The sequence below is a fragment of the Cryptomeria japonica genome, chromosome 4 (genome assembly GCF_030272615.1).
Source record: "Cryptomeria japonica chromosome 4, Sugi_1.0, whole genome shotgun sequence".
Taxonomy (NCBI): domain Eukaryota; kingdom Viridiplantae; phylum Streptophyta; class Pinopsida; order Cupressales; family Cupressaceae; genus Cryptomeria; species Cryptomeria japonica.
Window position 1 is genome coordinate 185,077,625 of NC_081408.1, and position 26,828 is coordinate 185,104,452.

General features: G+C 36.9%; 1 protein-coding gene and 1 non-coding gene across 2 annotated transcripts in view; both read left to right on the forward strand.

Annotated features, from left to right (window-relative positions):
- The first annotated feature begins 1,803 nt into the window (after nt 1-1,803).
- LOC131028080 (protein ACTIVITY OF BC1 COMPLEX KINASE 1, chloroplastic) overlaps nt 1,804-26,828 on the forward strand; it is a 197,635-nt gene continuing 172,610 nt past the window's right edge. The window contains exon 1 of the mRNA XM_057958288.2: nt 1,804-2,221. The gene's annotated coding sequence lies outside the window, so the exon portion shown is untranslated. The remainder of the gene's footprint in view (nt 2,222-26,828) is intronic.
- On the forward strand, nt 14,754-14,824 carry TRNAT-AGU (transfer RNA threonine (anticodon AGU)). The gene has a single exon. It is a non-coding gene; the product is annotated as a tRNA-Thr (tRNA).

Sequence of the window (26,828 nt, forward strand, 5' to 3'; positions counted from 1 at the left end):
TTTTGTGAAACCTCATCTCTTCAAAAAGCTCCTTCAAAATTTTCACCTTTAATTCATTATCAAACTGATTGTGAATATCATATGTTGCACACTCCTTGATGAAATGTCGTTTTCTTTCCACTACCCTCTTGCTATTAAAAAATGCATGTCTTTTATTCTCAGTCTTATTTGGGCACCTTCCATCTACCAATTTCACATCTTAAATGATGAGATCCAATCCTTAACTGTGCAATTAAAATTTTGACCTTTTTTCTTGATCGTTGATCTCAAATAAACTTTTTCATCATGCTCCCAAGTAGGGTTAAAATTATTTAATATGATATACTTTTTTTTGGCCTAGCTATTTTGTCCACATGGCATTCTTGGATTTTTCTTGCACCCACTTTTTGATCTCTTGTTTAGTGTCAGGACATTCATGTAGATTTGTGTCCTACTTGTTCATCCACTTGCCATTTAGTTTCTTCTAGGTCTTTCTCCTATTATTTAGCTCCTCTTCAACAATCATTTTGGGCTAGTGGTGTGTATCCATACTTTCAACCTTTTTTAAGTAACATAACAATTGAATGACTACTGAAGCTTCAATTGGGAACATACCAACTTCAGCTAAAATAATCTCATAAGGTATTGTTGAGTTGACTTTGGGGCTGCTAGTGATTAGATGTTTTTGAATTCTTTCTATTTAGCACCATTTGTGGTTTGACATGCTATTCCCCCAAACTTCACACCCGTAAAGGATAACTAGAACCACTAACAAACCAAAAAGGGTTTTCTTAGGCTTCCAGTCCCACAAATCTTCTTTCCTACATCTGTTGTGAAGAAGATATAACACTCTCCATCCTCTTTAGATCCTCTTTGATCTACATGTCTCCCAACTAAGCCTATTGTGAAAAACAATTCCCAGTTACTTGTATTCCATCACTGCCTCCAAGCGGCTCCACTCAAAGATTAAATCCGCTTGTTGCTTCTTCTTTTTCAAAGAAAAGATCGTGACTTTGGTCTTGCTATTATTCCCTTCCATCCCAACCTCTTGACAAAAGAGCTCAAGAGCCTTCAAATGCTCTCTCAAACCTTGAGCATATTTTTTAATAAGAATAGGGTCTTATGCATATATCCTTTCAGTCTCTTCATTCCACTCAAAGATTAATGTATCCTTTAATGTCTGAAACTCTACATCCATCATGTTCATGTGTTTCCATAAGAAAAATATTGTCTTTCCCCTCTGCTATGGGCCCTAACCCGAGTCCTCTTCTCCAGGGCAACCTTTGCAATTCCAACTTAGTATGTTTATATACTCCCATGGACGCGAGTCCCTATTTTTTATGACATAAACTTGTAGAGGAGAACTTGTGCTCTTGAAAGAGAAGTCGCATGTTCAAATCCCCAGGGGAGTAAGATATGTATGCTTCATTTTAGCATAATTAGATGCCTCCCACAAAGAATACGAGGGAGTCCCATATTGCTATAAGCCATCTATAGACCCATATAGAAACCATAACATCGTAGACTATAAAAGAATCTTTCTTTCTTTCTAACAATCATATACTAGAAAAGTAATATAAAAAAATAACATACAAGAAAAAACTTTTAAAAAAGGTACAGCTCAATCTCCCATCTATAAAATCATCACTTTTGAAGGTGTGAACTTTGAAGAACATACATGGGCCCCACCGCAATATATATAAAAAAATATCATCTGTAAATGGAATTCAAATTCTTAAAATATAAAATTAAAATTAGTAAAAACAGATAATTTATCAGATGTTCTATAAATTAATTATTACACAAACGACAAATCAAATTAACATGAGTGGAAGAAGTGCCGGATATGGAGTTTTTACCAGTACATCAGGAAAGCGAACATGTGGTGTCAAATGGTTTGCTTTTATGGGATAAGTTCCATGTATGCCCAAAAGCTTTCCATCTCTCACAGTCAATGGCAGGCGGTTGATATTATCTTCACCCAAATTGGATAAAGTTCAATTCGACATTACATTTATTCACCACCACTTATGGCTGATTATGAATACTAGCTACGTGGCACTGCACGGAACTGTTGTGCAGAGTATATAGATCACAGCTCTGGGCTTCAGTTTGTACTTTCCCGTCTGCGAAGGCAGTCTTCGTCAGTCTCGAAATTGGAACATTATTTAAGGAGAAATTATTATAAATCAAATTGGAACCCAGAAAGTTTTCCTCACTTGTCTGGAGGATTCTTTAACAGGTATGCAGCATGGCATTTTGCCCTAATTAGGCTAATTCACATGCCTTTTATTGTTTATTTATATTTCAATAGAAAAGAAGACTTGAATATATGTTCAGCTATTTTTTTTCTCTGGATAAACTTTTCAAAATTTACATTTCGCTGTCTTTCTTTTTTTCTGTCTTAGGCATCTTACAATTCAAACTGTTTTATCTCTTTCTGTGAATTGAAATGGACCTTCTATCTTTTCAAATTCTAGAACGCATCGGAGTTCATTACAAGTCCTATACCTCACGAACTAGGCAAAACCATTCATAACTTGCAGACCCTTTGTTTCCTCCTAAAAATTAGTACGGCATTCTAATACTTCTCGTAACTATGTTCTTGATCGTTAATGTCCAGCGTATGTGAAATTTTGCATTCTTAGATTCTGAATTTTCTCGCTGCCTCTGTCAATGGTTGAAGACTTTGTATTCTGCATGGGACATATTTTTATGGTTGTTTTGTATATTATATGCATGCTATTGTGGTTATCTGAAATTATATATATTCAAAATGTGCTCAAACCCCCCAAAATAATTGCCATACCGAAATCCCCGAACCTGAACTGTAACGTGCAACTTAGATTATTAATAATGAATGGTCGACTTAATGGGGCTTGGCCTGACAGAAACTCATTCAATTTGATGTTGTGGGTGGATGGGCCTCATTTGGGCTTGCCTAACCCAAGATTCGGGAGTCTCCCTAGGTAATTCGCGAGCCTGATAATTATGCACAAGATAACAAATCATTTACCCTACTAATTGAAGTACAAAATATCAAGTGTCATAATTGTTGAAAAATTGTTTCATAACTATCACTGAAAGTTCGGGAATGTTTTACTTGCATTTCTATTTACTGTGCTTTATTTATGTATTGCAATTATTTCAGATGCAAGATTTAAATCTCAAGACTCATACACGTTAATGATTAACGTGATCTATTTCATACTCTACTGTGTAAAGAGATTTATGCGAGATTTATGTGATTGTGGCACATCCATTTCTTTTTCAGGACCATTTTCCTTTTCATTATTTGCAATCTTACATCGCAATACACTGATTTTATCCCCACAAAAAAATCACAACTTCATATTTATACAATAGGGAGTTCCATATCTCATATGCTTCAGAAAATCATTCAAGCAAGACCAGATACAAGGGAAAGACCATCCAGAAAACAAACAAACATGAACCTTGAGACATAAAGACTCGGAGGTCACCAACAAAGCATTAAAAAAAAAAAAAAACAATAACCAGAGAATGGGGAAATAGCTTATTTAATCAACTCAGACCACAAACTAAAACCATGTGACTAGTCTGCGCTGAGGCCCAGACAGCGAAGCATGCTGATTAGAAAGTAAGCAGTTCTGTGCCAACCGACCCATGAAAAATATGCAGAGATGGAGTGAATAGCAGCATCATGTCACCATAACTGGGAGAGTACTATCATCCTGGATTTCTCCATACCTGTTCTCCATTAGTACCAAGGCATCTGTATCTAATAATTCATTTTTTGATAGACAATCAGCAATGTAGTTGAGCTCTCTGTAGACAATTGATGGAAATATTTTAAAATACTGACAATATTCCTTTTACCTGCGAAAAAATTGGCATTGGTAATAAGTTTTGCATTATATAGACTCCATTCCACCAACTTATCACCACTGCCGAGCCACCAAAAACTTGTAACTTAGACTTCCCCTTATATAATGCTGCTTTCCTCCATTGTATAAAACTGGATAGATTAAATATATCAGAGTTTATTTTATATGGCAGTGGACTTATTAGTGTTTATTAGTTTTAAAGATTATAAATTATATCTATAATTTAGATACGAATGCACAAAATGCTTATTTATCAATATTAACTAGCTAAAGACTTAAGCATATTAAGATCAAAATTATCAATATATAATTCAGCATTCAATAATATGAACAAGATCTCAACAGAACAAATAACATCTAGTCTAGAGAATGATGATTAGAATGACTCAATCTTATATGAATAATAATGAGTTCCATACTTATTTGAATTGGAGCACTTGGAATGGTCACTCTCACCCTCAAGAAGGTTTTAGTGGTTTTGGCCCTCACAACTATGGACACTCTAGGAGTAAATGGTTCTTATTCAGAACACATCACGCTCTAGAGCTATCACTCAACATGCAGAACACAACATGCATAACTCACCATGCTCCAAAGTAATTACTTAACATGTACAACAGTCCTACCTGTTGATGTGTTTTTTAGACACCTCTAACATAGAATAGAATACCAAAGTATTTTACCCCCTACTGATCAAAATCACCTCAAATGCTAAATGTATGATCAACCAAGATGACTCCAAGGTTCCTATTGTCAAGTCTTGACGTGTGGGTAACTCAATGGTTGATGTGATTGCTGTATGCACAAAGGGACTTACACAATTGTTCTAATGAGATCTCAAGTCTTCATGAATAGAAGTATTTTGCCACGGTTTTGAAATGACTTACGATTTAGCAAGATGAGCACTTGATCCTATCTCTAACAAAGATTTTGAAATAAAACGCAAAAGGGAAAGGGTTTAGGAATTCTATTCTAATCCTAAAATGCAAGAGATAGTGAATGACTATGAAATTTTTACTAGGCTTAGTTTTGTCATGCAAAGAACAACTCTACAAAGCTTAGTGCAATCTTCTAAGGTAATCAATAGATATTCAAATTTATACCCACAACACTAACACCATCCATTTGATGCATATCAATGAGCAAGTAGGAATTGCTTAGATCAAATATCAGTTGACCACACATGGCAAATTTACAGTCAACAAATAGCTAGTGGTATGGATAAAGGAATTTCATATAGATTCATTCAACAATTTCTTCATTCAACTAAATACGTAAAGCAAAATTCTAAACTAAATTTGAGGATTTAAGAACCACACAATACTCCAAGATTTCATAAAAATCACCCAAGTTCAATGATTCAATTCAATTTTGTTAGCATCTAAGTGACAATTTTCAAAATCTCCCCCTTACAAATGAGAGGAGAAGGGGTTCATATAGTCCCAAATGAAATGAATGGCCTTGATTCATTTAGAATCAAGGGCCAAGATCATGCCATCATAGCCCTAATTAGGTTTCTTAGCAAAATTTGGAATCTTATCCATATCACAAAGCTTGAGATATGAGGTCCAATGAGATGTTGCCTAGTCATCAAGCAAGCCGTCTTCTAGAAGATTCCTTCGTCTATCTCTCTCTTTGGCTGCAAATTCAACGAATCTAGACGTGACTGAGTTGAGTTCTTCCATTGTGACACTTGGCAAGCCATTTTGCTGCAATTCGATCACATGCTATTGCAATTTGATCACATCCAAGGCATCTGGGCAAGCATCGAAAATGTTCTCCCAATCTGGTGTATGCTTCTGCAAGTTGCTGATGAAGATCATAAGGGAGACCAAATCCTCTAGCTGATTCTTCTTTATAGGCTGTAGCCCTTGAAAGTAAACAAACTTCTTTTTCTCTTTCAATCCTTCCAAATTCAAGCTGCTAGAAGTATTGACATCTTGTCCAATAATTCCTCAATTGAAGTGAGGATCTTTGATTGTATCTCTAAGATTGATCCTTCCATTTCCATGCACTCATGCCTTGCATGATCAAACACTGATTTCTTCAGTGCCAAAAAACAATACCATTCATGGAAACCATACACATTTCCATCTTGAATTACTCCCTCCTAGATCAATGTTGATGTAGGAATCCATTTCAGCACCTTGAGGCGAGGAATAGTCTTGTCTTGGACTGGTTGAAACTCTTCCCATACTCCCTCTAAGCATTGCATCCGGTTCATGAGTAACATTGTCCTATCGTAGGCATGGACAAATTGGACTAGGAAGTCCTCCGCTTGCTTCGAAATATCTTCTATCCATTTTCCAACCTCCTAATATGTACTCCTCATTGCCTTGTGATCATTAAGTGATCCTTGAGCAATGGTGATGGGTGGAACAAATATAGGATCCTCATGCCTTAGGGGATTCAACAACCCCTCAATGTATTCCTTGAGTTTCTTGTATTCTATTTCTAATATTTCCTCCTTCTCTTCAACTTTGTTTAACCGTGCCTCAATGGCCTTGGCGGAATCATTCAGCTCCTGAAACTCTTGTTGCTTTGTGGATGGTCCAAGATCAATTGTTGTAAGCTGTAGTCCATGGGAGTGATCTCATCTCTAGGCTTGTCAACTGCTGGGACAACCACTTGCAAAATGTGGGATCTTGAATCGTCTCTAGTAATTTTAGAGAACTTCTTTGCCTTCTTTTCTTTAGCCTTACCAATCTGGGCTAAGAAATCATCTATATCTTCAATGGCGTTTCTCCAACTTTCTTCTTTTCCATACTGTTAAGCAACCAATCAGGAATTGTAGAAAATTCCATTCCATCCTTGAGCTGATGATCGTCATCAATTCCTCTCAAGGTGGAAATTATCTCTTCATCTGCTCTCCTCTTACTGAGATCCTCCACATCATGACCTAAATGGACCTCAAGCTGAATGGTTGAAGATCCTGGTTGCTGTTCTTTATCTTCATGTGGTGCTGATTGAGCTGATGTGTGCTCATCTTGATCATTATTTGGTAGGTTTTCCATGTCAGAACCTTGTTCGGATTCATTTCTTCTTCTGGTATGTCATTTTTCTTAACAGATGAGGAACTCATGTTAGACTGAGGAGTGTCTGACTTGTGCTTCTTCTGTCTGGATCCTTGACTAACAATCTATTTACCCTTTGCTTGTGTTCCTCCAGCTATACTCTTTCTTCTCTTAGGAGCTTGACCCTTTTCATCATTGTTTGTTCTCACATCACTTATAGTTCTCTCATCATCATTAAGAGAAGACTCCACGCTTTTCATTTTCTCATAGGTCAAAGTGGTACTTTGCCTCCTTAGCTTGTTGATTTGTTTGTCTACCCATTCTTTGGAGCAATCATTCACTTCCCTCATCAAAATGTTTAAGTCTACCACCTCAGGCTGTGACCAATCAGGTGATGGAATTGGCTTGTCTTTCTCCCGACTATACTAAGGATGAATATGATTCCCATCATCCTTTACTTGATCAGGAATTGAGAAGAAGTTACACTTCCTCATGAAGTCCACTGACATTCGAGACCACATCTTTCTCCTAACTCCGAACTCATTTGTAAGATTTGTCCAGTAGTCCTCTATGTCAACCTTGTGTGTAAACTTCTCTCCTTTGGCTGTTAAAATCCTTTGGAATGGAAAAATGGTTCTTAGCCTTGTATATTCCAAGATGGAAAAATTCTAATTCTTCGTTAACTGTATCTGTTGCTGTCACAGTGGGGCATATCTCCATCATTTTCCCAAGTGTGAGAGGAAAAGTTATACCTTGCCTATGCTTCTCTTCTTGAATGCAATCGGACTTTGATAGCTGCCTCACTACCTCAAGTAACATCATCTTGTTAGTCGGATACCTAGGAAGCTTGTAAGGTTCGGAGGTGAATCCTTGGATCCTAATGTATGTGAGGTAGGTAATTAATAAACCATGATCCATATTTTTCTACTAATGATATTGCCTCCTTGGACAACCTTTTGTGTACTCCACCTTGTAGCAATTGTGTGAGGTACATGGTGAATGGATCAATCACCCTTCTATATTGTTCTTTCTCATGTAGGTGGAGTTGCGGATAGCATTCATATACTTTATGTTGACCCTACTTGTTCCCAACTTCACCTTTGCATATTAGTCCTTTGTATTTGATGTGTTTTACTAGCATGTAGACTAAGTAAGAAGTCATGTAGAAAGACCTCGTTCTCTCCAAATTTCTCAACTGGATATTCAAGTTATCACTTATGATCGTTGCCCAATTTATCATTACTGTTCTAGTTGAAATCTCCTCAATGAAATAAAACATCCATGTCTCAAATAAAGCTCCTTGAGGTGCTCCCATGATCTTGTTGAGTAGAAATATCATGTCACTATCCTCTTCTTTAAAATCTGAACTTAGTAGTTTCTACGGTAGCTTGGAATGGTGACGCCTTGTTTCAAGGACCCACTCATTGTTAATGAGAGTTGAAAGGAAATACAAAAGTAAGGAAAGAAAAACAAAATCCAAGTAAGTTTATTGATGAAGTAAATGTTACCAAGAGAAATGCAGAAACCTTGGAGCAATCACCCAAATGTGAAGAAGGAGGCACAAGAACTTTTGAAAAAGGAAAAGCAAAGAAAAACCCTTTGTGATATTATGAATGAGGCAATGCCGAGAGAGAGAGAGAGAGAGAGAGAGAGAGAGAGAGAGAGAGAATCTCTTTACAATAATGTCATTAAAAAGAAATGAGAGAGGAGACATCTCTTAAATAGAGAGGAGTAACTCCCGAATCTATGAATGCCACCATTCATAAAATGTGTGTGCCATGTGTCCACATCCTCTTATGGAGGAAATCTAAAATTCCTTAATAAAGGAAAATAAAAGAAATGACTTGTCCTCACACATGAACAAGAGGACAAATTACATGTAGGGATTCCAAAGGAATATCCCAAATTAATACAAATAAACCTAAGCCAAGTAAAGATTAAATAATCTAACACCCCCCCTTAAGCTTTACTTGGGGAGTTTACATCAAACCCTTCAATGGGTTGCAATCCAAGAATTTTAAAATGAAATTGGAACTTTTCTTTACAAAGCGGCTTGGTCAAAATATCTGCAACTTGGTCTTCCCCCTTGCAATAGAGGAGTGAAACTTGCTTGTCTTCAATTTGTTCTCTAATAAAGTGGTGTTGGAGAACAATGTGTTTTGTCCTTGCATGGAAATCTGGGTTTTTAGCCAAGGCAATGGCACTTTGGTTGTCACAATACAATGGAGTTGGTTCGTATTGAGGTAGACCCAAATCTTCAAGTAGTCTTCTAAGCCACAAGGCTTCTTTGAAAGCATTAGTGCATCCTTTGTACTCAGCTTCAGTGGATCCAAGAGAGGTAGATTGTTGCTTTTTACTATTAAAAGAAATTGCTCCTGAACCAACAAAAAAACAATAACCACAAGTAGGTTTCCCATCATTGGGATCTCCACGTAGATTGGAATCAGTAAAACCGTTTAAAGTAAAATCAAAATTTGCATCATAAAACAAACCTACATTAATAGTTTCTTTAATATATCTTAAAATTCTTTTAGCAACTTTAAAGTGTGTTTGTTGAGGTTTAGACATGAATCTTGAAACCAAACCAACACTATAAGCAATATCTGGCCTAGTAAGAGTTAAATAACTCAAACTTCCAACCAATTGTCTATACAAAGTAGGATCAACAAGAGGAGTTTGCATATCAAGCATTAACTTAGTGCCTAATTCAATAGGAATTGAAACATGGTTAGCATCATTCATTCTAAACTTATCTATGAGATCTTGAAAATATTTACTTTGAGATAAGAAAATTCCTTCAGAGGTTTGCCAAATTTGCATTCCTAAGAAATAATGTAAAAGACCTAAATTAGTCATTTGAATTTTTTGATTAAGTTGAAATATCAAAAATCAAAGTATTGGAACTTGAGGTAAGAATTAAATCATCTACATATAAGATAATAATGATAATATCATCTTCACTATGTTTAACATACAAGTTAGGATCTTTTTTACTTCTAATAAAGCCTTGAGAAAGAAAGAATGCATTAATCTTTGAATACCATTCCCTAGGAGACTGCTTCAAACCATAAATTGATTTCTTTAACTTGCAAACTAAATGTTCATTACCTTCCTTAACAAAACCAGGAGGTTGAGACATATAAATTTCCTCATGTAAATCACCATTAAGAAAAACACTTTTAACATCCATTTGGTGAATAGGCCAATTCATTCTAGAAGCTAAAGCAAGCACACGTTTAATTGTAGGCATTTTAGCATCAAGAGCAAAAGTTTTAGTATAATCTAAGCCTTCAATCTGAGAAAAACCTCTAGCAACTAATCTAGCTTTAAATTTACTAACTTGATTATTAGCATTCAATTTAGTTTTATAAAGCCACTTGCAAGAAACAAGATTTTTACCATAAGGCAAGGGAACTAAATCCCAAGTTTGGTTAGAAGTTTAATTGTAGGCATTTTAGCAACAGGAGCAAAAGTTTTAGTATAATCTAAGCCTTCAATCTGAGAAAAACCTCTAGCAACTAATCTAGCTTTAAATTTACTAACTTGATTATTAGCATTCAATTTAGTTTTATAAAGCCACTTGCAAGAAACAAGATTTTTACCATAAGGCAAGGGAACTAAATCCCAAGTTTGGTTAGAAATTAAAGTAATATTCTTTGTTCATTGCTTTTTGCCAATGTAGTTGATTTTTAGCTTGATCAAATGTTTTAGGATAATTAGAATTCATAATAGTAGACATTAAAGCATAATTACAATAATTAACTCTTCTAGCTTGAAGTCTATCCATTCTAGCTAAGTATTCATCACTATCTCTAATTAAAGATTTAAACCATTTAGGTCTTCTTTTAGAAGTAATGGATTCATCACTAGGAGAAGAGTCATGAGGAGTAGAGTTATTATTATCATCATCACTATCACTAGAGGGAATAGAAAGAGATGCATTAGGAGTAGGGTTAAGAGGAGGTTGGTCCTCCACAAGCACAACTTTGCTTTGAGCAAGTTCATCATCCTCCACTTTAGAACAATCATGAATGCCTTTTTCTGCAATACAAACATCTCTTGCAGCTTTTACCTTTTTAGTAATAGGATTGTAAACTCTACAACCTTTAGTATTTTCATCATAACCAACAAAAATAAAAGGAGAGATTTAGCATCCAATTTTTGTCTTTTCTCCTTAGGTTTGTGAACATAAGCCGTGGAACCAAAAATTCTTAAATTCTGCAAATTGGGCTTTCTACCAAACCAAGCTTCTTCAAGAGTTTTATCCTTTAAGGCTTTGGTAGGTGTTCTATTAATTAAATATGTTGCACAAGCCATAGCTTCAGTCCAAAACTTGTAATCCATATTTTTTGCATGCAATAAACATTTAGCCATTTCAACAATGGTCCTATGCATCCGTTCTGCCACACCATTTTGTTGTGGTGTATAAGGAATGGTAAGCTCATGTTTAATTCCAAAAGATTTCAAATAAGCATTAAATGCATTATTGACATATTCTCTCCCATTGTCAGTACGAAGAATCTTAATTTTAGAACCAGATTGCCTTTCTACAAACATATGAAATTCAGTAAACACATCAAGCATTTGATCCTTACTATGAAGGAAATATATCCATGTTCTCCTTGAAAAATCATCAACAAAGGTAAGAGCATACCTTGAACCTTGGATGGAGGGATTCTCCATGGGACCCAAGAGATCACTATGAACTAGATGCAATTTAGTATATGCCTTCCAAGATTGACCATGAGGAAAGGGTTCCCTATGCATCTTACCACTCATGCAACCATTGCAAACAATTTGAGAAGGAACAATAGTAGGCAATCCATCAACCATATTTTCTTTTTGCATCAATGAAATATAATCAGAATTGAGATGGTCAAGTCTTTCATGCCATATAGTAAAATCAATAGTAGTAAGCAAGGAATACTTTGTAGGAGCAAATTCATAGAACTTGAATAAGTTATCAGTATCCATTTTAGCAATAGCAATAACATGATTAGTTTTTGGATCAATGATATAACACAGGCCCCTATAAAAGTTAATCTTATAATCTTGACAAAGTTTAGGAACTGAAAGCAAATTTGATTTTAATTCAAGAACATAAAGAACATCATGTAATTTCCCATTAGGGACATTCACATCACCAATAGCTTCAACTTTGCAACTATGATTATTAGCTAATTGAACAGGAATATTGGAAGTATCAGGATGCAAAGATTCAAAACATTCTTTATGAGAAGTAACATGTTGAGATGCACCAGAATCAATAATCCACTCAAGTGGTTGAGAAACATTATAAGTACATGTACATGCATGACGAGATGAATTACCATTATTATTACCTTTCTTATAATGAGGTTTATGTTGTTGATTATTTCGATTATTTTGGTTGATGGGCTTTTTACCATTTTGCTTCTTTAAACTATATTTAGTAATATGTCCGTCTTTTCCACAATATGTGCAATGGGGTCTTGTATGAGAATTATTCCTTTGATTATTGTATTTATTATTATGAGAATTGTTATGATAGGATTTAGAATGAGATTGATAAATAGAAGATTTGTGATTATTATTATAATTATGATTATTATTATTGGATCTAAAATTATTATTATGATTTTGATTTTTAGACATAAAAGCATGTTCACTACTTTTAAGAGTACCAAATTGAATTAATTTAGCTTCCTCTTGACGTAATAAATTACGAAAAATATCATAAGTTAATTGAGTAGCTAAACTAGGAATAGCAAGTTGAGCATGAATATTCGTAATAAATTGCTGAAATTGACAAAGACATTTTTTAAGAATAAGAATTAAACGTAAATCAGCTAGTGTAACTCCTAAACCAGTTAATTGACTATTAATAGAATCAAATTTTAATAAGAATTCATCTATGGTTTTAAAATCCGTATACCTGAGATCTTCAAGTTGATCTTGAAGCTGAATTTTTCGAGATTCATTTGAGCTATCATAAGTTTTTCTTAAAATTTCCCAAGTTTCATACACTTTTGTACAATTTCCAATTAGAACATACAAATCAGGGACCATTGAAATACCAATTAAATCAAGCGCTTCCTCATTTTGAGCCTTCCACCTGTCTTGGTTGGCTTGAGGAGCAGTTGTAGTGGGCTCAAAACTTTTATCAGTTGCAACATCCAAAAGGTGTTTGAAACGAAATATAAAAGAAATATGCATTTTCCATGAATGATAATTACTACTATTTAACTTAATTTCAGGAATTAAAGTAGACATGATAGCAAAATAATGGTTAGTAAAAAAAAATTATCCCCTTTACTTAATAGACGAATTTTTTTTTATTTAGAAAAATAAATGTACCTAAAATTGTGATTTTTGTTTTTAATAATAATACACTTGTATTGAAGATATATATTAAAACTTTTATTTATTTATTTTTAAATTTAATTACCAATTTTGGAGAATAATCTAATAGCAGGGCCAACTAAACTTTAAATTGAATAAAAATATTTAACTTTTAATTAAAAGTTAAAGATCATAAACTAAAAAAAATAGAAAGGAAAAGTTTATTATTAGAAACTTTTTTTGAAAAAAAACTTAAAAAGTAAAAAGCTCTTTTTAAAGAGAACTTACTATAAAGAAGAAATACGTGAGATATGAAATTAGAGTTAAAGAAAAAGAAGCGCTCTTTTTGAAATAAAATAAATGATACTTATTCTACAATGCAATGAATAAATGGCAGAATCATACGTTTTATGAATAAAAGACAAATATGTTACAAGTTCTTTTCGAAGAAAGTTGCAGAGTTGATGAAGCAGAGAGTGCAGAACCTGGCAAAGGAAAATAGAACAAAGGACAGAGAAACACTAATCCAAAGAAAACAAAAGAGGAACTGAAAGGACTATGTTATTTTGAAAACGATGCTTGCAGAGGCGATATTTTAAATGAATAAACTGCACAAATAAGTTACATGCAGAAGCTTTATTTGATATAAATCAACAATAATAATATGATAGAGTATGCAAACAGGAAAGAAAGAATAACAAAGATGTTTGTATATGATATTTCTTTTATATTTCGTATTGATAAGAATAGCTATTAAAAAAATAAAATAAATCTTTCCTACAGAAGAAACAAATTATAAGACCTTATCAAAACAATATTATCTATACAAAGACAGATACGTTAGAACTTGTAGATAAACAGAGAAACAACTGAATAATGCAAAATGTTTTGGCAGCAAGCCTTCCAAAACTGATAAATATAAATTATAGAATGAGGAAAAGAGGTTAGAAATGGAGTTTTGGCGGCAAGCCTTCCAAAACCACAACTTTAAACCAGAATGAAGAAACTTTGGCTGCAAGCCTTCCAAAGCTTTTTAAAAAACAAACAAACTAGAATCTAAGAAGATTAAACTTGAAAAAAACACAATTTAAAACTGAAACCAAAACCTGCACAATAGAAAATATTAGAGAAAGAACTTCTTCTCCTTTCAAGAATGCCTCCAAGAAGGTGAACTCCATAGAATGGTAACCTTCATCAATCTCAACTTGAAACAAGTTGAAATAAGGATTAGAACCTGCTCTGATACCATGAAAGGAAATACAAGAGCAAGGAAAGAAAAACAAAATCCAAGTAAGTTTATTGATGAAGTAAATGTTACCAATGTTGGTGTTGGAAATAAGCCACACCCGGACCGACGATGGACTGGTCCAAGGGGGGCTAGTAGCTCAATGGTAGAGCACTCCAACAGCGTATGGAAGGTCCTAGGTTCGAGTCCTAGCCAGTCCATGTCTCAACATGGTATCAGAGTCAGGTACAGGCTAGGAGCCCCAAGCACACGAGAGGTGTGGCTTAAGGGGGGGTGTTGGTGTTGGAAATAAGCCACACCCGAACCGACGATGGACTGGTCCAAAAGGGGCCAGTAGCTCAGTGGTAGAGCACTCCAGCAGTGTTGGAAGGTCCTAGGTTCGAGTCCTAGCTGGTCCATGTCTCAACAACCAAGAGAAATGCAGAAACCTTGGAGCAATCACCCAAATGTGAAGAAGGAGGCACAAGAACTTTTGAAAGGGGAAAAACAATGAAAGACCCCTTGTGATATTATGAATGAGGCAATGCCTAATGTGTGTGTGTGTGTGAGAGAGAGAGAGAGAGAGAGAGAGAGAGAGAGAGAGAGAGAGAAGCTATTTACAATAATGTCATTAAGAAGAAATGAGAGAGGAGACATCTCTTAAATAGAGATGAGGAGAGGATTTACAAAGTAACTCCCAAATCTGGGAATGCCACCATTCATAAAATGTGTGTGCCATGTGTCCACATCCTCTTATGGAGGAAATCTAAAATTCCTTAATAAAGGAAAATAAAAGAAATGACTTGTCCTCACACATGAATAAGAGGACAAATTACATGTAGGGATTCTAAAGGAATTTCCCAAATTAAATACAAATAAACCTAAGCCAAGTAAAGATCAAATATTCTAACAAGAGTCATACATGCATCTAGTCCTTTCTTGAACATAGCTTGGGCGTCCTCCTTAGTTCTTGTTTGCATCCCTTGGTGATTGGGAATCCCAAACACCTCTCTTATTGAGTCTTCGGTGAGATATGCAAGCACCATCCCCTTAGGTGTTCGGATTGTTCTTGACTATGGGTCGTAGTGCCTAACACATTCACCATGAGCTCATTTCATTGTATTGTTGATGGGAATCCATTTGTTTGGTAGATTCCACTCTTCATAATGTTGACTACCAAGGGAGAGGGTAGCTGGTTCTTCGTTCTTTACATCTTTCGTTTCATCTTTTTCCTATCCATGTACTCCATGTTGGTGCCTCCAACCTTCTTCCACTTGGAAGATATCTGGGTCTCCGGGTAGTATCCTTCAAATACTTTCTTTAATTGGGTCTTCCTTGCAGCTATCCCTGTTTTTGACATGGTTACCTGTATGAAGCTAGAAGTGCATAAATTTGAACAAATAATTTTCCAGAATTAACTTAGGTTCTGATTTCAATTGATTTTCAGACTTAATAGCTTTCTAAAATCAGAAAATTAAAACTATGCAATGCTGATTCTCAGAAATACAAAGGATTTGATCTAAATTTGGAAGTTTTGCCTTAAAAAAACCTTATTTTCAGACGTATGAAAGGTTTGATCATAATTTGAAAGTCTGAAAATATCATTCAACTCAGACTTAGGAATGATGTTGCAACCGAATTCGCTGCCTAAGCCTGATTTCTGAGTGTGAAAGGTCTGGAAATCGGGTTCTATCAGCTGAATCTCATTCCTTTCCTTGTGCGATTCATGTGGCTGATACAATTTGCATTTGCATTGGCTGGAAATGATACGTTTCTCCCTGAAGTTGTGGCTGGAAATGGCGTCTTCGGCTGGTAATGTTGCTTCCCTCTATGTGTTTCAAAACGCCCTCAATGGTGGCGCCATTGATGCCTTAGGCAAATGTCTCACCACTTCCTCCTCTTGCTGACTTAGGCGATTCTAACCGCCTCCTCTTCCAGCTCATTTGACATCGAATCAGCAACTTAATGATTATTTTATTGCTTGCGAGTGTGTATTTATTCAGCATTTCACCTCTCATTTTCACCACATAGCCAATGTGGGACAAATAAAATGTTAAATCAGCAAGGTGAGGAAAAACGATATGTATAGGGACACTAAAATTCAGCCATATTTCCCTTTGTTTTGCCCACCAAATGAAATTGTGGAGAATTGATCCCATTTGGACACTTTTGGCCTTAAAATCCTCACACAACTTTGATCTCATGCCCCTTGGTGGAAAATTGATGCTCATTGGGACACTTGATTCTGATCAAATCTTTGTAATTCAGCCCCAAGTGGAAAATCGACCTCCATCAGGACACCTTTTTCACGTTGTTTTCGCATCGTTTGATCCTTTACTCTCCAAGTGGAAAACTGATCCTCGTCAGGACTCATGATTTTTGCTTGATTCACTTTGTTTTGGTCACTTTTCCCTCAAGTGGAAAATCGTGGGTCATCAGGACTCAATTTCTATGTACATTTTCACCTTGTAAGCCCAATGGAAAAACGACCTCCATCGGGGCTCTTAATTTCCTTTGTTTTGTCAAATTCTTTAGTCATCGGGACTTTCTACAATAATAACTTCATTTGCTTGTAAACTAAGTCCTGGAGTGGAAATTCGACCTCCATCAGGACTTACTTGTCCTTAACATCGAATAGATAATTTGATGCTCAAAAGGAAGTGTAAAAATGTCCCTCATCAAGTCTTAGTTGATTTTTATGCTTTTTAAGTCCAAACTTACCCAATTTCGTCAATTGATGCAGTGGAAATTCTATTTTCATCGGGACTGTGTGGGTTTTCCCAAGTTTTCAAAGGTGGAAAATCGAAGTCCATCGGGACTTTGTGCATTTTTTAGCCTGCTTCATGTCTTAGGAGCGGAAAAAACGACTCATATAGGGACTTTTAACATTTTCACACAAAATTTGCATCAGTTAGCAACATTTTCATCATTTTTCACTCAAATTTTAAGGCAATTTGTAACTCAACACTCAAAAAGATAAATTAACACACCAAGGCAACTTGACACTTAGGGTTATTTTAACATTTTTAACATATTTTTCAGCATTTTGATCCTATTGACACCAAACCTAAAGATTTATCATTATTTGCATCACAGAGACTTGAAAACACAATCATATCCAAGGACGAGACTCAGACATTAAGCTCAAAATTGTCACCTGACTACCAAAACCCTAAACTAACACGACTAGAAAGCAAGAGAGAGGGGGTTCCACATTTGCAATGGGGTGATGTGTGAAAAGGTCACAACAGTGACATGAGCTGATGTCAGTAGACTAGTATTGCTTCCAATACTGACTTTGCCCATGTTAACCTCTCACCTAAAGACAATCGTCTATCACACCAGTTATTGATTTGATTCTCTGTCTGATCTAAAAGTAGAGTTCCATGGAGTTTTCTGACGACGGGAAGGATTTCGGGTAATGTGCCCACTTTGAAATAGGGTTTAATAATAATTAATAATAGTAAAATTAAAATACAAAAGAATAAAAATAGCATTTAAATTAAAATATAAAATTATATATTATTAAAATTTAACTAAGTTAATGAATGGTCAAAAGGCATGAAATGAAAAGTGTAAAAGTTTGTTCAATTTACAATTCAATATGCAAGATGTATTCTAATTTTATTCTTTATATATCTATGTATTTTATCTCTATTATAATTCTGACTATCTTCTTTGTTTGGCAGGTAAGAGGAGTATTTATTGATTTCGATATCCTCTTTCTCAAATACCATATGATATATATATATATATGGGAGGGGAGGATCAAGCAGTGCCTTGACCGGTCATGTCTTATGGATATGACCGATCAAGATGCTACTTGATCGCACCCTTTGGTATATAATATCAACCGGTGTTAAACATATTTGTCAACCCGATATTAATCGGTGATCACATAACATATAACATATTTGCCAACCCGATATTAATCGGGACTCACGTAACATATTAACATGTTAACCGATATGCCAATCGGTATTAATGATGGCGTTTGGCATTGCAAATTAACCAAAGTGAATCGGTGTCTATGTTAATCGACACCGATCACTTAACTAAGGGTTATATTCATTAATCATTAATTGGTGCATTACTATGCCACCCGATAGTAATATAATAATCACTTGTTGAGAACACATCCGATATAGATCAGGATAGATGATTAATTAGATAACTATCGTTGATTACCAATATGCCATGATTATCGATGAGGAATAATCATCAAATAAAATAGCTTGAAGTTTTTCTTAATGGTTTAATCGATAGGGTAAATGATTGAATGAGAGACTTCATTTATCTCTCATTCAATCATTTATCTTACCGTAGCTACCATGCATTAACACTCCCTCTTAGCTAGGTAAGATAAATGAGAGTAGTATATCAAGCATCACAATTTTAAATGATAGTTAGCATTCTTTACACAATCTAACTTTCTAGGAAATCATATCACCTAATCACATGATATGAAGTATCACCTAAACACGTGATACAAAAGACCATCACATCAATCTTGTGATGACAGGATATCACCTTAGCACGTGATATCAGTATTGCCTAAGCATGCAATACTTAAGGATAATCATATGAGAAAATATTCCATTCTCATCTTTATCCAAGTTGAGGTAGGTGCACTAACATTTCATATAAATGTTTTACCACAACACAATCATGGCTCATCCATGATACACCAGAGGTCCAACATGATAACTGGTTTGGACATTATAAGATCGTCACCTTATAATGTCTCCATACAAGTGTTCATTATCTTGAGAGATCGTCACCTCTTAGATATGAACTCAGGGGATAAGAATCCAAAAATGTCCTATCATGACAAAGAAGTTTACACCTTAAACATCTTATGTAAATACAAATTACAAAGCAAATTACCTTTCTATCATACCTAAACCTTTTCTGAAGTGATCAACCTTCACTTTGGAAAGAGGTTTGGTCAGAATATCTGCTGTTTGATCTCCTGTACAAACATATTCTAATTGGATTGCATTCCTGTCTACCATATCTCGCACATAGTGGTATGGAATCTCAATATGCTTGGATCTGTCATGAAACACTGGATTTACTGAAAGTTTTATACAGCTCTGGTTGTCACAGTGTATAACAGTGGGTTTCATAGGTTCTCCAAACAACCCCACAAGCAACTTCCTAAGCCATACTACCTCTTGGGCAGCCATAGAAGCTGCAATGTATTCTACCTCGGTGGAGCTTTGGGCTACAGAAGACTGCTTCTTGCTGATCCAAGATATCATGGCTGAACCTAGACTGAAGCAACACCCTGAAGTTCTTTTCATGTCAGTCACACTTCCAACCCAATCTGAATCTGTAAATCCATGTAAGTTTATATCAACTTTCTCATATTTGAGACCAAGGTTTAGGGTACCTTGTAGGTATCTCATAATGTGTTTTATTGCAACCAGGTGTATCTCCTTCGGTTCACACATAAACTGACTTAGAGCATTAACCGCATAACAGATATCTGGTCTAGTATTTACCAGGTACATCAGGAACCCAATCATCTGTCTGTATTGAGTAAGATCAGTGGGTTGTGACTCTGTTGCTGCTTCTTTAAGTTTATGTAAATTAGTTTCCATAGGAGAGGTCATGGGTCTACATTTTAGCATTCCGAATCTCTTCAATATATCCAAGGTATACTTTCCTTGGTTTAGTATAATGTTGTCTGAATTCTGCCATACTTCCAATCCTAGGAGGAAGTAATGAAGGAGTCCTAAGTCCTTCATATCAAATTCTTTGGATAGATCTTTCTTGCATTGATCTATAAGATGATCATTTCCTGCGATTAATAAGTCATCAACATATAAAATCAACATTAGCATATCACCTTTATTTCTTTTGTAGTAGAGATTAGGATCTGCGTCATTTTTAGAGAAGCCTAGTCCTGAGGGATAGGTGTCAATTCTTTCATACCAGGCCCTGGGAGCCTATTTGAGTCCATAGAGAGCTTTCTTGAGTCTACACACGTGAGACTCTGCATCATAAATTTCAAACCCTTCAGGTTGCTCTAGATAGACTTCTTCTGAGATCTCACCATTTAGAAATGCTGTCTTAACATCCATCTAGTGTACCTTCCACCCCTTAGCTACTACAATGGCTAATACAGCTCTTATTGATGTATATCTGGCAACAGGTGCAAAAGTTTCTTCATAATCTATTCCTTCTCTTTGAGAGAACCCTCTAGCTACAAATCTAGCCTTGTGTTTTTCAATACTACCGTCTGCAGCATGTTTGATCTTAAAAAACCATTTAGATGAAACAACAGATTTCTTAGTTGGCCTAGGAACAATCTCCCAAACATCTTTTTTCATAATGGACTGATACTCTTCAGACATGGCATCCTTCCATACTTGATGTTCAAGAGCCTCTGATACATTGTTTGGTTCGGCTTTAGAGAGATCATTCATAAGGGCAACATAGCTAGTGAATTTGTTAGGCCTTTTGCTTTCCCTGAAGGTTCCTGGAGGAGCAACAAACTTCTGAGCTTCTGCTACAGTTTTGATGGCCCATAGTGGTCTTTTCTTGAGGTTTTCTCTAGGTGGACTTTGAGTTTCACTTATAGTTTCCTCAGGATTCTCCCTCTGAAGCTCAGAAGTAGGATCTCTATCTATGTTAAGGGTGGGGCTATAGACTTCAGGTTCTAGAGAGCTTTGTCTCTTTTGAAGGCTAAGTCTTCTTCAAAGATCACATCCCTGCTTAGTTCAATATTCTTTTGGCCAGGTATATAGATCCAGTAAGCCTTGGAGGTTTCACTATATCCTACAAAGATTCCCCTTTTCCCAGAAGGCTCTAGTTTTAATCTTTTCTCCTTAGGTACATGAATATAGACAGGGCATCCAAATATCCTAAGGTGGCTAATATCAGGTTTTGATTTAGTAAAGACTTCCTCAGGGGTCTTATCTTCAAGATAAAAGTGGTGACATCTGTTTTGAATATATACAGTAGTGCTAGTTGCTTCTGCCCAAAGATTGATATTTAGATTCTGATCAAGAATCATAGCTTTGACAGCTTCAATGATTGTCCTATTTTTCCTTTCAGCTATCCCATTTTGTTGAGGGTTATAAGGTATTGTTAACTCCCTCTTAATCCTTGAATTTTTACAAAACTGTTTAAATAATTCTAATGTGTATTCCCCCCCATTGTTAGTTCTTAGGGTTTTAATTTTATTTCCTGAGTAGTTCTCTGTTAGTGATTTGAATTCTTTAAACCTATTAAGGATCTCTTCTGATTCTTTACATTTCAGAAAGTAGATCCAAGTTTTCCTAGAGTAGTCATCAATGAAAATTACATAATAAAGGCACCCTCCTAATGATGGTACAGACATTGGCCCACATAGGTCAGAGTGAACTAGTTCTAAAACATTGTTTGTTTTCCTAGAACTATTCTGAAAGGAACTCTTAGTATTTTTGCCTCGGGCACACCCCTTACATGTACCAGAATGGTATTGTTTTAACTTAGGCAAACCAATTACTAATTTTCCGTTGAACATAAAGTACAAAAGTCTAAATGACCTAATCTTTTATGCCAAATTTCATTAGAATCTGCAATCTCATGAAGTAGGGCTAGGTTAGAGTCAGTACTTACCTCGTACCAATAGCCTTTTCTACGTCCTAGGGTTATAGCCTTCTTGATGGAAGAGTTTTGTGGCCATACTAGAACTTTACTATTCATGAAGGTTATTCTGTACCCATCATCTTCAAGTGCAGATATGGAGATTAAGTTCCTCTTGTTGCCAGGGACGAATAGGACTCTGGTGAGTTGGAGAGACATGCTTGTCTTCAGCTTAATGGTGCAGGTACCGACGCCTTTCATAGGATGTGCAGAGTCATCACCAATGGTTACTTCTTCATCAATTTCTTCTAACATGGAATCCAATAATTCTCTATACCTAGTGATGTGTCTTGAAGACCCACTGTCAATGATCCAGGTGTTAGATTTATTGGATACTTGGCTAGAGAGGGCAGAGTAGAATACATGCTTCTCGGAGTTATATTCTTCCCTTTTCACTTTTGCAAATATAGCTTCTTGTTTGATTCTATCCGGACATTTTGTTGCATAGTGTCCATATTGATCACACCTAAAGCACTGAATGTGAGAGTTGTCTTTCTTGGATGACCTTTTCTCATGTCGGTTCTTTCTCTTCTTGAAATGTTTTGTTAGGTTCGGTCTCAAGTTCTGCAGTTTTAGTTTTTACAAATGATTCGACTTTATTTTCTTTTAGAATCATTTGAATTTTGAACTTCCATGTTGAGAAGTCATCACCTCCTCTGAGTCTATCTTCAATTCTAATAGCGCTAGCCTTTGAAAGAATTGTGATGTTGAATATATGCTTGATTTAGATTTTCTGCAAAATTGAACAGCCTCAGGTTCAATTTAACCTGGCTTTGATACCATGTAAAAGTTTGTTCAATTTACAATTCAATATGCAAAATGTATTCTAATTTTATTCTTTATATATCTATGTATTTTATTTCTATTATAATTCTGACTATCTTCTTTGTTTGGCAGGTAAGAGGAGTATTTATTGATTTCGATATCCTCTTTCTCAAATGCCATATGATATATATATATATATGAGAGGGGAGGATCAAGCAGTGCCTTGACCGGTCATGTCTTATGGACATGACCGATCAAGACGCTACTTGATCGCACCCTTTGGTATATAATATCAACCGGTGTTAAACATATTTGTCAGCCCGATATTAATCAGTGATCACATAACATATAACATATTTGCCAATCCGATATTAATCGGTGATCACATAACATATAACATATTTGCCAACCTGATATTAATCGGGACTCACGTAACATATTAACATGTTAACCGATAGGCCAATCGATATTAATGATGGCGTTTGGCATTGCAAATTAACTGAAGTGAATCGGTGTCTATGTTAACCGACACCGATCACTTAACTAAGGGTTATATTCATTAATCATTAATCGGTGCATTACTATGCCACCCGATAGTAATATAATAATCACTTGTTGAGAACACATCCGATATAGATCGGGATAGATGATTAATTAGATAACTATCGTTGATTACCAATATGCCATGATTATCGATGAGGAATAATCATCAAATAAAATAGCTTGAAGTTTTTCTTAATGGTTTAATCGATAGGATAAATGATTGAATGAGAGACTTCATTTATCTCTCATTCAATCATTTATCTTACCGTAGCTACCATGCATTAACAAAAAGTTGAGACTCCCTCGAACATGAGATATAAAATGGAGAAGAGAACCTCATTTGAGAGGGGAGAAGGAGGAGAAAAGAAAGAAGCAAGCATGTGAATCAAGGAAGAATCAATGGAAGGAAGGAATGGGAAGTAAATAAGGAAGTGACTCTTCCAAAGGAGGTCAGAAATTATGAAAGGTTGTGACTCTTTTGAAGGGTGGTGGTTGTGAAAGTTTGTGACTCTTTTGAAGGGTGGTGATTGTGAAAGGTTGTGACTCTTTTGAAGGGCAGGTATGTTGAAGGGGTGTGACTTCTCCCTCACAATGGAAGATATAAAGGGAAGAAGGTCTCATTTGAGGAGGGGGGAAAAGTAAGAAACATCAGATCTCAAGCATCCCAACATGGAAGACATTAACCCTTGCGGTTTGCCATGAATAGATGAAAACAATATAATAATATGCACTTATAATATATATGCACTTCTAATATTTATGTACTTACAATGTTTATGCATTTATAAACTACTTTCTTGGAATAATCTAATAGCCATGCACTTCATATCTTTGCAAACATCCTCTTTGTATATCGAGAGTGTTTACCCTCTCGGGTGAATAACTTAAAACATACAATGCGTAATGCAGAATGATAACACCATAGATATCAGACAAGTATAAGAGATGTTATTCCATTCCTAATCGTCTTTCCCCCGTTACAAGTTACATTCCGAAGTATATAAAGATACCAAGGGGGTGCGAGCGCCAACTGTCGCACCGCAACGACCACCCCTCGGTTGCCAACTAACCAAAACAATTACACATAATTAACTAGTCTTATGTTTGTGTACAATAATGCCGCTAACATCATCCCCCCCAAAGGAAAAGAATTCGTCTCCAGACGACTTAATACAAAATAGAGATGACATTAAACAGAACTGCTGACGCCAGTCGAGCCCAAAACTTATACACCTGTTGCGTCCTTGCTTGAAAACCCTTTTCTGCTACCATCCTATGCTCAAGTGCGGATTTCACCATTAGTGCTTCCTTTGACATCACAATCCTCCTGTGCCTAAACCAAACTTGTCTGCAAAACATGCTTTTCAGTCTCAGCCTCCACCAATTGCTACTCAAATGATACTGTCTCCCTAGCCAATTTGCCCTCGATAGCCACTGGCGTTGCCCTCTCGGCATCCAACTCCTGGGTACGTTGAGCTAAGTCTCACACTAGTACTGCCTCCAACCTGGTGGTCAGCTCCTCCCGAGCCCTCTCTGCATCCACCAAGGCAACCTCACGTCCAGCCGAGACCTACTCCAAGTTCCTCAAAGTGTACCATTCCTGCCTGGAGGTGGCCACAGTTTGCCCTCTCGGGTAAACGGTTAAATGCAGAAAATAAATGCGCAGAACATAATGGAAATACATTAAATAACCAGTCTCTATATTAATTCAACAGTCCATGTACAATAAGTGCTTATAACATTACATCTAACACGACTAACATGATCATACTTCGAAGAAAAGGTACACAATATATAATACCCGAAGGGGTACGACACAACCGTCGCGACTCCAACTACCTACCCGTTGGCTAACTAACTGACCGCCGTAACTCATTATTACTGACGACAACATAAACATAATATAACAACATAACATAATGATTATTTCCGGCAACATCATCCCCCTCAAGAAAAGAAGTCGACTCCGACGACTTAATACAAAATAGAGATGAGCTTCAGGAACTACTGACGCTAGTCGGGCCTGGATCTTATACACTTGCTGCGTCCTCGCCTGAAAAACCCTTTTCTGCTACCATCCGATGCTCAAGTGCGGATTTCACCAATATTGCTTCCTTTGCCATCACAGTCCTCTTGTGCCTAACCCAAACTTGTTTGGAAAACATGTTTTTCAGTCTCAGGTTCCACTAACTGCTACTCAAATGATACTGTCTCCCTAGCCAATTTGTCCTCGATAGCCACCCGTGCTGCTCTCCCGGCATCCAACTCCTGGGTACGTTGAACTATTGCCCCCAACCTGGTGGTCAGCTCCTCCCGAGCCCTCTGTGCATCCACCATGGCAACCTCACGTCCAGCCGAGACATACTCCGAGTTCCTCAAAGCGTACCTATCCTGCCTGGAGGTGGCCACAACCCGCTGGCACAAAGGCTAGGAGACACCTCAAATCCTCCATCACACTCCCCAAAGGCTAAAAACTGAACTGAATAACTCCCTGATGTCATACAACTGCGCGGACCTGCACTGCCTTCCCTCAAACTCTGTTTGTTCCCAACCTCCAAATCCGTCTCCCTCTACGACTTATGGCTTCCCCGCCAATGCTTAGCTGCAGGCTTCTTTCTCACAATACGGACAACCACAACACTTCCCGTTCTTCTGTAGCTCAAAAATAAACTGGGGGTCTGGGGGCAACGCCCCTAGCGGGGTCGAGGGGTACTGGGGCAGCGCCCCAGGTGCGCTTCCTGTCGCAGTACAGGGCGGCGTTGAGGGGTAGCGCCCCCGTCGCCAACACCAATTTACAACCCTCAGAACCATACGAAAGTCCATGGCGCACAGCATTTCAGTGATATTTTAAGATGCCAAAAACCCTTCTTTTCCACTCTGAATTTTCAGTGTCCTGGCTTCAAACTCCAGCGAATCATTTCAAATCTGGTCGTCGTTTTTTTTTTTTTTACCACTGTAATGTCCCCAATGGCACCCCGGCCATACAACCTCCCTGTACGGTCAACAATAGCACTGGCACCTCCAATCGTGCGGCCACCTTCCCGTGTCGTCAACACCCCTCCACCGTATGGCGGACCACTGACGACGGAGCGGCTGCGTGGTTGTGCGTCTTAATCTTTGCGTGCGTTTTTGGCCTTTCCGCACGACGATGGTTACCACCGTTGGTGTTACCACTGCCAGTGGTCCACCGCACGGTGGTCACCGTCAGTGTCACCACCGCCGGTGGCCCACCGCACGGTGATCACCGTCGATGGTCACCGTCGATGTTGTCACCACCGCCGGTGGCCCACCGCACGGTGATCACCGTCGGTGGTCACCGTCGATGTTGTCACCACCGTCGGTGGTCCACCGTACGGTGGTCACCGTCTGTGTCGCCACCGCCAGTGGTCCCACCGTGGCGCTTTTGTTTTCTTTTCTCTTTTTTTTTTTTTAAATTCTAACAATACGGTCGCTGTCATACGACTGTACGGTTTTTTT